Genomic DNA, 12,195 nt, shown 5'->3' with positions numbered 1-12,195 from the left:
TTTATAGATGTTTTCTCTATAGGCATCATGGAGAGGACCATTGCAATGATTTTCTGTAAAAGGTATTTTTCAGCAATAACTGTACGGGGGAGAGCAACTGACCTGTTGTGTGGAAGGGGTACTCCTCTTGATAGGTCTAATGTTATTATTGTCCTCCAGGCTGGTCAGAGCTCTGTGTACAGAGCAATGTATCTATGGCTAGGTATAATAAAAATCATCAACACTAAATCCCAAGAAACAGAGCCAAGACCTAATACCTTGGATGTTGTGTGCAGTTTGTCCAGTCAATTTCCTGGAGGTTTCCAGTTTCAGAGCAATTTCCTGATAGCTTTGTGTTTTAGCACTTTCAGGTACAGTTTCAGCTAGAAAAAAAAAAGGGGGGGGGAGAATAAAAAGCCTAGAAAGCACAGAAAAATGGTACTTTTTCACAAGGGAATGCTCAGTTATAACACAACAGTCTATCATGAAACAATACTGTGTGACTGCATCACAGACTGTTTCTGTATGATTTATACATTCCTGAACTACTCGGTACCATTCTGTAAGAAATATAATGTATTATATCCAGGCAAAACACTTTATTAACTTGCAGTTAAGGTTTAAAGCATCTAGTGGTTATTCAGTCAAGGATCTCTTTACAGGACACTGAAACACAGGCATCAGAAAGTCTAGCATTTTAAATTTAGGTTCCATTTTACAGAAACAAAAAAGCTAAAAACAAAACCCCGAAATTACTAGAAGACAACAAATCAGCTTTTGTAGTTTATTTATTGTAGTCTTGATCCTGTTCTTCAAATAAATGGAAAAGGTCACTTATCTGTAGGAACAAATACTTTGAAAGCAGGCTGGAACCCTACAGTAGCAGCTAGTGCCCTGATGCATCTTACCATAAACCTTAAAGTATAGATTATTGTGCTCTTAGAATTCTTAATACTTCTAAATACTCCACAGCTTCCTATAATCTCTCCTCAAACCTAGAAATGAGTCTGAAACACTACAGAAGGCTGTATCCTCTAACATGTGAACAGGTGATGTCAATTTTGTTGTGAACTTATAAATCAAAGCTGATGTTCAACTCCAATCTCCAGGGGAAAAAAAAAGGAGGAGAAGAAGAAAAAACACTGAAGATATTACTATCGATTAACACAATAAATTATGAAAGTACAGCTCCTGGACCAAGTCACTTAGCAACAAAAAGACAGCCCCCCAAAAACAGATTAAATATACTTGGGTTTAAAATCCTTTCTGTTCTAGTCACTTTTCCAAATTGCACCTAAAAATAAACAATCTTATTTGGTTTGGCATCAGAAATGCTGGGTGTTTTGATTTGGTTCAAATCAAGATATTGGGTAGTCAGAAAAAAAGTTTATAATAAGAAGGAATCTGTCTTCATCCAAAAGCTATAGCAAAACTGGAGTCTGTCCACAATGCCATTTTTCACTGTCCCATGTATCACACTTTCTGGTATAAGAGATTTTGCAGCCAAATGAGGTAGTTCAATTACTTTAGTGAGAATGTATTATTTATTGACCTAAAGGTCAAAGGGGATCATGTGATGCAGGGAGTTTTAGGGAGGAATGATGATCATTTGTCAAGAAGGAAGAAATGTACATTGATACGTGAGGTTATTATGCTCCTCCTGATCACAATTTGACCTTTCTTTCACTAGAACGATACATCATCGTAAGGGAGAGGGAAACAGAACACAACCTACAAACGGGCAGGACATTTAAGGTGATGATTAGAAGAGCTGAAATGAACGAATAGATGAGAAAAAGTGGGTCATTTGTACAGACAAACACACATGTGCATTAAAGAATACATGACATTTTTGTTACAGTGAAGACTAGTCTTTTCAAAATTTGAAGAATTATCTTTAAAAATAAGAATGCATTCTTTTTTAACCTTAAACCAAACATTTGAAAGTATGGCAATCCACAGACAGAATATCTGAATAACCTTAACTGTCCTACTAAGCCCAGCTTCTCATGTTGTTTAATTTATTCCTTTTCAGCTATCTTGCAAGATGTGTCGTTCATATCCATATGTCAGGGAAGGAAGGAGAAAAAAGGTTAAGAAATCCTAGAGTATCCAGCAACCTTCAAGAACTGGTTACTTCTGAGACACCAACAGTGTGCATTATAGAGAATTAGAGGACCATGGAGCTTCCCTGGCCCCTTAGCAGACCTGCTGGCTCAGCTCTCCACAAGACTTGATTAATTGAATTGCCATGTGGAATCATCTGGCAAGCACTGATTGGGGCCTTAATAAGGAAGGTGTGATTACTGCCAGCAGGACATTTTGGTGTAATCAGAACTGGGAGAGTGGGAGAGAGAGCTATTTTTGTGGCATTACTATGACAGTAAGGTAGCCAAAACTAACATAAGCACTGCAAATCTCAATAAGCTAATGAGAACTGGATGTAGTCTCCACAGGTGGCTACTTGAAATGGGTCGTGTCCCAAAGAGCCTGTTTTTAAGGACTCACCCACAGAGAATTTCCACTGACTGAAACAGGAATTCAGCCTGAGAACAAAATAGAGTTGGTAGAATGCTTTCTTTCACTGAAAGAGATCCTGGGTGAAGTCTTATGGCTTGTAATAGGCAGGAGGCCAGAAATTTGGTGCTCGTAACAACACTTTAGGATCTTAAAATACATTGACAAAGAGCAGGAGAGAGAATGAAAGACCTCAGATTTAAGCTGTTAATATTATTACATTCTCTAGTCATTTTTGTCCCCTAATTGCTTTATGTCTGACTTCTATGTTCAGCATTTCCAAATCTCAGCATATAATGCCAGAAAATAAATAGAAGATAAAAGAAAATAGATTATGATTTTCCTGTAGTTTTTCAGATTCTGCTACAGAACTGGAAGGAAAAATTGTATTAAATTATATTGAAACTGAATTTATAGAATAAAATAAAATCTTTTACCAAGGAAATAGCCTCCTATGCCTTCTAGAAGTTGAAATCCTGGCTCAACTGTGTCACAAAGGAACCTTTCCAATAGCTTCAGTTAGATCAAGATTTCCCCACAGCTTTTCAAAGCAGTTTTAATATTCAGTAGACCACCATGTCAATCCTACTCAATTCTGTTTCATCTCTATGCACTTCTATGAAGATACTCAGTGAAAATGAACTTCTGGCATTCATCTTTCACTGGTCATAGTTACCATGGAGCAGTCCGTCACAGTTCAAAACCTTAAAACATTTATCCTTTGCCAGCTGTAATTCGGTGAGTTTACTACTTCCTCTTTCTTGCTCATGGAAAAATTTATGTGGCTATATGGAAGCAAGAAATATTTAATAATCTCCCCCTTTCTGAAATCGAAAAAGATTTTACCCCAAGTCCCTAAGGAAATACATCCCTTACTAAAGAATCTAAAAACCTCACTATTTCTATACTAAATCATGCTATATTTGCTTCATCTGCCTAATTGATAGGATCATTAAGAAGGGAAATAAAAGATTCAGGGAGATACAGAAAAAATATATATGCAAAAGCAAGCATAGTGTTTAGCGCTCTTGGAAGGTCCCAGTCTCTACGGCTTGGATCCCCTGTACACCAGGAAACAACTGCAGAACTAGCACCTGCAATGAAGCTTTTCCACATCACTTCAGCTACCAGCCAAAGATGGAAGGAATAATTCAGGCTTGTATTCCCTTCCACTGAGGCGGCTAATGACGGTTCACATGATGTGGAAAGGGCCAGATACAGGCTGCTGTGACTTGAGTATCTCTTGTCCTGTACTGATTTTCTAATAGCTGCTGTTTCATCTTCCCTTGGCTTTTTAAGACTTGAATAGGTGAATTTCATTGATGAATATGAAACTTTTCAAGATAAGAGCTCTGGAAGGGAACTTGGATTGAATTTAGTGGCTAATCAGCGATGCATAGAAATTTCAAAGATCCATTCTGACATTGCTTGGAAAGGAATTTTTCCAGGTTTTGCTTCTAAACGGAAGTTTTCTTTTATAAACTTCTAAAGTTAAAGGGTTCAATTAACATAGCTATGTAGCTCCAAAAGTGAATCAAAGACACCATGCTGGATCTAATCAAACATTTTGACTTGGCTCAAACAGAAAAATGAGGGGGGTTGTTCTGAAAACAAAGGAAAATTTCGTTTTTGGCTCAGCCCAAATCACTACCCCCTGCAGACTTCCCATGTAACCACCGAGTCCTGTTCCAATACCACAGAACTGTGAGTCAGAGAGCCTTTCAGTTGTTTCCTGTTGCTACGAAAATATTGGTTGGTATTGCTGAAATTCTACTCCAGGCCTTTTTTCCCCATTTTGGTAGACACTATGCTTACTTAAGGCTTTGAAGAAAAGCAATGAAATCAGTCCAGAGTAAGAAAATTACTTTTAAGCATCCAGGATGTTTCAAGCATATCTGTGAAGCTGTCTCCTCTCGAACAGCAGTATGATCAGTATTGCCTGAAGCCCAAGAAGAGAGGCCTTTGGAGGCCCTGGTTCCTGGGCCAGAGTGTGGTCCTCTGCCTCTGCTCCTTTCTGAGCTGACCCTTCTTCACCACCCCGACTCCCCGTGCTCCCCTGCCATGCTCTGCTGCTCTCAGCAGCCAGTCTGTGACCTCTCAGCTGGTCCCCAAAGAATAAGGATGATGGGCTGCTAATATTTTACAACCATACCATCTCTGGAATATTGCAGTCAGACCATCCCTAGTAAGGGTTGCTCTGAAAGATACAAGTCGGTTCAGTGGGAGGATTTGTGAAATCAGCAGAATTTGACCTGCCAGTCAGCTGGAAGCGGGACCTTCACAGAAAATAGTTGAATCAAGTCTTTGCATAGATGTAGCTGTAGCTTTTTCCCCTGTTTTAGTAAGCTACAAAAAGAACTGTAAAATATATATTTTTGGTTGGTTAGGAATAACTTGGGTATAAGAGGAGTGGAGCACAGGTCGTCAAATCCACCCCTCTGATCCATTTTCAACACTTACCCTGTTTGTGGTGAACATAAATTCTATGTTGTAAGAGTACCTAATTTGACTGAAGATTTTATTTTTTTCATTTGTTTCTTTAATTACCACTGTATGATACCAGCTTACTTGAGGATCTGGAAAATATTCCGTGTCTCCTAGGGAATAAACCGAAACAAAGAACAACACAGAACCTAAATTTGCTGCTCCAGTCACTGCATAAATAGGAGCTGTTCAATTTAACCCCCTATGTGCAAGATCCAGAAACTGTCTTATTGATTAAAAACGCACATGAAATAAATGAAAAGCAGCTTCCCTAGCCTATAATCAATGTGCCATCTCTTCACTCTCAGCAATCCTCCTATTCCCAATGCAATGTCCAACCAGCAAAGCCTATTTTCCCCACAGTCTGCATCCACCCCATCCTCCAACTCTGCAAAGCCCCTGATCTCTGCTATTGTTTCTTCCCGTGTTTCTAATCTGAGACACTTTTTCAAGTGCAGAATAGTATGGCTCAGTTCTGGCCATTTCAGTCAAGTGATTGGGAAGTGCTTTGGTAGACACCATTTTTATCATAAAGTTGTTGAATTGGAAACAACAGAGGTAGGCAAAACTCTCTCTCTCAATGTGATGGCTGAAAGGCATGACAAAAACTATAATTTTGCAAAAAGAGAATGTTTCTGACAAGTACAGGTATCTATCAAAGAAATATTCCCCAGGTTGCAACTCATATTCTCTTTACACATATTTATGCATACAGGTGCAGAATGTGACAGACAGCAAAAGGAAAGGGGTTTGCATGTCAAGAGGGAGTAATCAGGCAAGAGTATGCAGGGATCTTGTATTGAAAATGTAGAACAGAAGGCATGTATGGAGGGGAGAGAGAGGTAATATACTGTGTTACACAAGGAAACCTAAAAACAAATTAAAGCAACATTCCAGCTGCATGCTTCACAGCTCACATTTACTCATTACTGCTTAAATATCAAACACCAAAACACATCTGGTGAAACTCACATTCTGATGTCTTTAAAAAACATATAAAACCCCATGAAACAATGAAACCACAATGTGAAAACAGCTGAGGGGCTGTCTATAGTTAACTTGATTTTCAGGAAATAATAAGGATTTGATCTTTTCTATCACTGAATACCACAGATACCTACTGAGAGCCAAGACTTGGCTAATGCAGGATCATGCTTATAACATTTTGCTTTCAAAAGACACTATGAAGCGAAGAAAATGAGTCAGGTTAAAGGGGAGCATTTCTGCAAAGCAGTGTCGCTACATAAGAAGCATGTCATTGACTCTGGTCTCATAATTCGAGGCATCAGAAGTGGTATCCCAAGAGAGGGAGGCCAGAGGGACAGATTAGTATTTTGTATTATCCCTCTGTTATAAGCTGGCTAAGTAGCCCTTGCACAGGCAGAATCTCATTCTGCCCAGGCAGAAGAGAAGTTGTCCTTCCCCTGTGATTTCATCAGCAGCTTAAAGCTCTGCAAACGCACCTCCACAGGGGTACTGGCATAAGTGGGAAACTCAGTAGCAAGAGTCTTAGCTCATATTAGTGGCATTTCTTCTGGATCCAGGCTACCAGGGAGAATGGGAACAAAAGACTAACAGTAATGCTGATAATCCTGCTGATCACACTTTTCCAGCAGAAATGTTAGTTGGCATGTGTGTACTCTGTCAAAATCTCTGACAGAAATCTATTAAATGCTTCCACTTTTGAAGCAAAAAGATTTTCATTTTGAGTTAGTTATTTTGTGGAAGACTAACTTGCCTCAATTTAGGTGTCTGAGAATTAGGTGTTCAAATCTCAACTAATATCACCCTGGATTCCCTTCATAATCAGGGGGGAAAAATGATGTCTCCAAATGCAATTCATCTCATCATGAGAGAAGTGTCTAAGACAGTCTGAACAAATTGAAAGGCCTGTTTCTCTCCAGGTACTGGAAAGTAATCAAAGACAGTTAGCTCAGACCACATGGTTAAAGCTTGCGTTAAATGCTGTCCTTTCCCATTAGTAATACGGTACATAATTTAACTACACTGCATGTCCTTTTGCATACTGTATTGTATTTCAGCCAACAACATCAAGGCAATAGTGTTTTTATAATAATGGTGATCTTTGATCTTTGGTCTTAATGATGCTTTGCCAAACTGTAGTTTCAGGTAAAAGTCTGAATTTTTTGCTCCAAAAGAATTTTTTCAGTGGTGGCATATCCCACAGTGCAGAATCTCATATATTTCAACATTATCAGTGCAACTCTAGTCACCGTCTATCAGCAGGCCACTCTCTAGCAGATTTTCCAAATATACACTCTTATTTCACTTTGTATTAATCTATGATCCTTCTGAATCCCATATCATTAGGAATACAGACAGATCTGTTCCTCTTAGTTTTCTTGATTTTTTGAACTCCTTTTTTATTTAATTAGGAATAGGGTGATGCAATGAAATTCTTTATCTATTCCTAGAATGAAAAAACCTATCTAACCTAAGCTAAAGTTGAGTCCTAAATTATCAATAAAAGAAAAAGAAAACCCACAGCACTGAAGAAATACATTCCCATATTGAATGTCTACTCTTCTGCTATTAATGTTTGTAAATTTTCTAACTAATTAATTTGCATAATAAGAAGGTGGATATTATAATGTTGCGTAAGAGTACAGAACACTGAATAGTGTATATTAGGACTGACCAGAGAATATGAGATCTGGGGCTTTATTATAAAATGCACAGGTTACTAGTACAGATTATTATTAAGAGTTTGCTTTTAAATACGGCAGGCTGTCAAATCCAGGTTCACTTCTACATAGCTGGCAAGCCATTTGAAATAAAGCATACAGGTGATATTACGTGGGGAGGGAGGGTCGAAAAAGAATCTTAGCTACTATTTTACCACTTGTTCTTTGACTAACCTGAGGGCTTTTCCTGTATCAACTCTAAGGCTGATAATGATACTCTGTGCCTGGAGTAATAAAGAAGAGAGGTGAGGGAGCTACTTTTTCATTCTTTTTATTCTCCAGGGTAATCACAGATGCAGTACAACAAAGGAAAGTGGATTGGAAAGCCATCCATCTCTAGGACTCAAATTAATGGCCTTACACATATAACACAAAGGCTGTGCTCTTCTGTTAGTCATCTACCTGTTACATTTTGAGGGGGAAAAATAAGTGGGAAAAGGGTAAAAGAAACGCCAGGGCTGCTTCTGTGCTGACCCTCTCTGAGAAATTTGTTTTGAATCCTAATCGTTAAAGAGAGGAATAATAGCAAACACTGCTGCGCAGAGTTGTTCCAGCAAGGCCATTCGCTGGCTTTAGAAGGGCAGTTACTATTCCTCTAGAAAGAAATGTCCCAGATTTCCCAGTACAAAACAAACTCAAACAATGCCAGGTAACAAAGAGAGGAAAAATTAAGGATAATATCTAGCTACGGTGATGTTATAACTAAAACTTATCTATAAGTGAGCTAGGGCCCAATTTTCACGCACAGTAGATCTTACTTCTGCTTTAATAGTTTCACACTATGTAGTTAATTATGGGATTCATTTCTACTGTTCCAGGAATGCCATATTTAGAAGGAGACTAAACCTGAAGGTATGAAAGGCTTGCATTTAGGCTGCTAAAGAGTCTGCAGGCACCTCCTGCTCAGCAAAGAACTCCTCTTTCTTTTGCCAAGTGACTACAAGACAAACTTCCTAAAGAGGTGGTTGGTAACTACACAGCAAAGTCTTACTTGTAGCGGTCCCCCACTGTGACAGAAGAATGTGGAAAGATAGCTTGATATCATCAAGAGCTGCAAAATGAGGCAAGAGCTGATTATTTCATGTATTTGCTTTTTAGTTTGAACTGAAGAAACAGATTATTACACTGAAAATCAGAGTTTTGCCTTCCCACAGATAAATCTGCCACTTTCTTAACAAAAACACATTGATACTGCTGCCTGGGGGAGCTACCACGGAAAAGGGAGAAAACTGAGAGGATGCATGGTTTGTCAAGCAAATGCACAGAAAAATGTTAAGACTGTTGTAAGTTATAAGATTTCCTTTAAAATAAAAAGTATAGAATTATCTCCATTTGTCTTCTGCTTTCTTAGGCTTGGTTCTGGTTTTATGCAATTTATTAGTTTTTAAAGGAAAGCTGAAAATCTCATGTAATCACATTTCCCAGATAGCAGGCTTCAAGAAATAATAGAAGGCATCATGATTCATATTTATAATGCCCGAAAGTACCACTGTGACAAGCTAGCCCGACCTCCTATACCACATGGACCCACAGGAATTCTCTAAGTGAATTTGATGTTTAAATTACAAACAGTCTTGATTCAGACTTGTCAGAGAACCCATCACAGCCACCGATATGTTGTTGCAAAGATCAGTTACACTTTGTTTTAAAATCTGCAAGACTAATTCACCTTTTACTGTGTTTAGTTTTCATTTCCAGCTGTAGGATCATGTTATAGCAGTGCCTACTGCAGAGACTGCCGCTGCCACCGCATGCCCTGCTGCTTCCTGGACTGAAAGTTGCTGGTCTGCAAGTTGGGGAAACTGCCAGAAATCCCAAGCAGAGGAGCTGGGGATGCCTGAACACGGAGAGGGGGGAAATATGCACTCGTGGGTCTCCTACAGGGCTTCCTGCAAATGCCTCTCCGGGTCGCTGCATCAGAGCCCGAGCCCCCTCCAAGGAGTGCAGTCTCCATGCTGTTCCCACATACAGGATTTACCATCTCAGTATATAAAGCCTTTACTCATGCCCTACTTACCAAGAGAACCATATAGCTCTCCATCTCATTCATTATTTATCATATCTTCAATGTTTCTGTCTCCTCCATATGGATTGGTTATAATTTTACAGGATTTTTAATTTATGTAGAGCATGGCTAAAAACATTGAGCTGTAAAAGAGCAAGAGCCAAGCCCTGTGTAACCTCTAGACTCTGACACCTTCTAGCCAGACCATGTCCAATCCATTCCCTGTGTGTTAGATATTGCACTTAAATAAGTTGTTCTATGATATCAGGTTAAATTCAATGAGAAATTTATGTACAGTATGTTACATGAACACTATTATTTATATCAACCCGAATGGCATTTTAATCTAAACAGGTACCAAATTAGTTAGAGAAAATCTATTTTCCATAATTCCGTATTGCTTGCTATTAGATATAATATCTTTCTGTATTTCCTTATTAGTCAAGCCTCATACCAGCTGTTTCATTGTTTCGCCTAGGCTAAATGTGAGACTGACAAGTCTGTAATTCCCTGTGTCTTCCCCCTCCCCCTGTTTCAGAATTGGCATAGCTCTGGCTTTCTACCACTTGGCTTCCCCACAGCTGCAAGATTTATTGAAAAATAATTTAATTTAAAAAGAAAGACTAATAGGAGCAAAATTACAATATATGCAATTGTTACTTAATTCCTGAAACTTAACTTTATTTAGTTCTTTCAAAATGAGAATTGAATTATGTATGATTTAATCTGTATGCAGAAAATGTCTCTATGCATTCCTATGAAACAAGTAAATCTACTTTGTAAAAATCTTTTACTAGCAATAAATATACCTAGTATTATAAAATAATTTGATTTTGCACAGTAAGGCACTTACACATATTTTGTGCTTCTCAAAGTTCTTTTTTTTATATATCAGGCTTTAGAATGAGCAAAAAGAATACACTGATTCACAAAAATATTTTATTTAACTCTCCTAACTTTTTATTATTGTCTATTTTCCCATTTCCAACAAGTATGAGAATAAATCTATCTTCAGAAGCCATATCTCTAGTATACATCATTGTCCTTAACTGTTAGACCTAAATTTTCTCATGTACTGTAATTTGCTTTAACGATAGTCTACAATCTTAATCTATATGCTTTGCTATTTGCTGTATACTTGCCTTTTATTTTATTGTTTTGTGCCTTCAACAATGGCAATAGTTAAAGATTGCTAGAGCTAGCTTAGATAGATTACCAGATATATTTTATGTGTCCGTAGGAAAATATTGTATACATATTAGAATAAAAGGAACCCAAATATCTTGTAATTATATATCCCTTAAATAATAACATTAATAATATAGAATAAGAAATACATACATAGGAGATTATTTTTAAACTATATTTAGTAAACTCCATCTGCTAATATATGCAGAGAGATGTCTTTAGTTTCCCATATACCAGGTTTCTCTCCCTCTATTTATTTGGGGAAATTTCTGTTCAGGTCATATGAGCTTTTGCTTGACATCTTGGCCCTGCATCAAGGGGGATAAGGAGACATCAGATCACAACCGGAGTTTTGGAGAACAGGGTTTGCGGATGCCAAGGGGAGGCAAAGCTTGAAGGATACTGTAGGGGATAATCACAGAGCAACAGCTGCGGCTGAACAGGCAGGCTTTGACAGGCAGGTATTGGAAAGGATGAGAAATTCAGACCTGATGCATTCAAGGTTGGAGCAGGGATGAGCTACCTGCAGAATATTCACGGTTACTAAAATCAGAATTTGTGAAATGTTAACCCATACTTATTTCTATCTTCTTCCCAGGTAACTAAGCTGTCCTATTACAGGCACTCTTGAGTTTTTTCGTCCATCCTCCTTCTATGCATTTGGGACATGACATTTTTGAACTTTGTCATCTTTTGTGTTTTATGTTCCAGTGCTGTCCCTCTATGTTATTTTATTTTGAGCCTTATGACTTCTGAGGATTTATTTAAAACCCCAACTAATGGAAACAATGGTTACATGAGAATCTCAGCTTTTGGTTGAGAAAAATAATAATAAAAAAAACTACAAAGTTTCCAACCCTGCTTCAAGTCCAGTTGGGAGAAATAATAAAAATGTACTCTGAATGTCCAAAAACTATAAGGCAGATGAAGAATGCTACAAATGTTTTCTCTTGATTTCTAAACCAAACTTGTCAGTCTTATCTGTAGGCAAATTCATAACATTTGAATTTCGAAGAGTTGAAACATGGGCATTTTTCAGTGCAAGGGCCAGCTCTTTTTTCAGAAGTGCCTAAACAGCTGGTAACATGGACTAATGCAGCTGTGCAGGGCTGGAATGGAGCAGGGAATTAAAGGAGTTTTAACCCACTTCTTAGCTCTCAGCTCCTGCTCTCATGTTATGGTAAATTCATTTTCCCTGTGGCAGACACTTACTCTCCCACATGCCTGAGCCTATGAGACAGATGTTAAGAGCCAAACCAAGGAAAAATTGTAATGTTGCACCTCATGCAGAAAGTGAGTGCCGCTGTGTGTCTGAAA

The sequence above is a fragment of the Dromaius novaehollandiae genome, chromosome 1 (genome assembly GCF_036370855.1).
Source record: "Dromaius novaehollandiae isolate bDroNov1 chromosome 1, bDroNov1.hap1, whole genome shotgun sequence".
NCBI lineage: Eukaryota > Metazoa > Chordata > Aves > Casuariiformes > Dromaiidae > Dromaius > Dromaius novaehollandiae.
The sequence above is the reverse complement of the archived record's forward strand: the minus strand, read 5'-3'. Positions refer to the sequence as shown.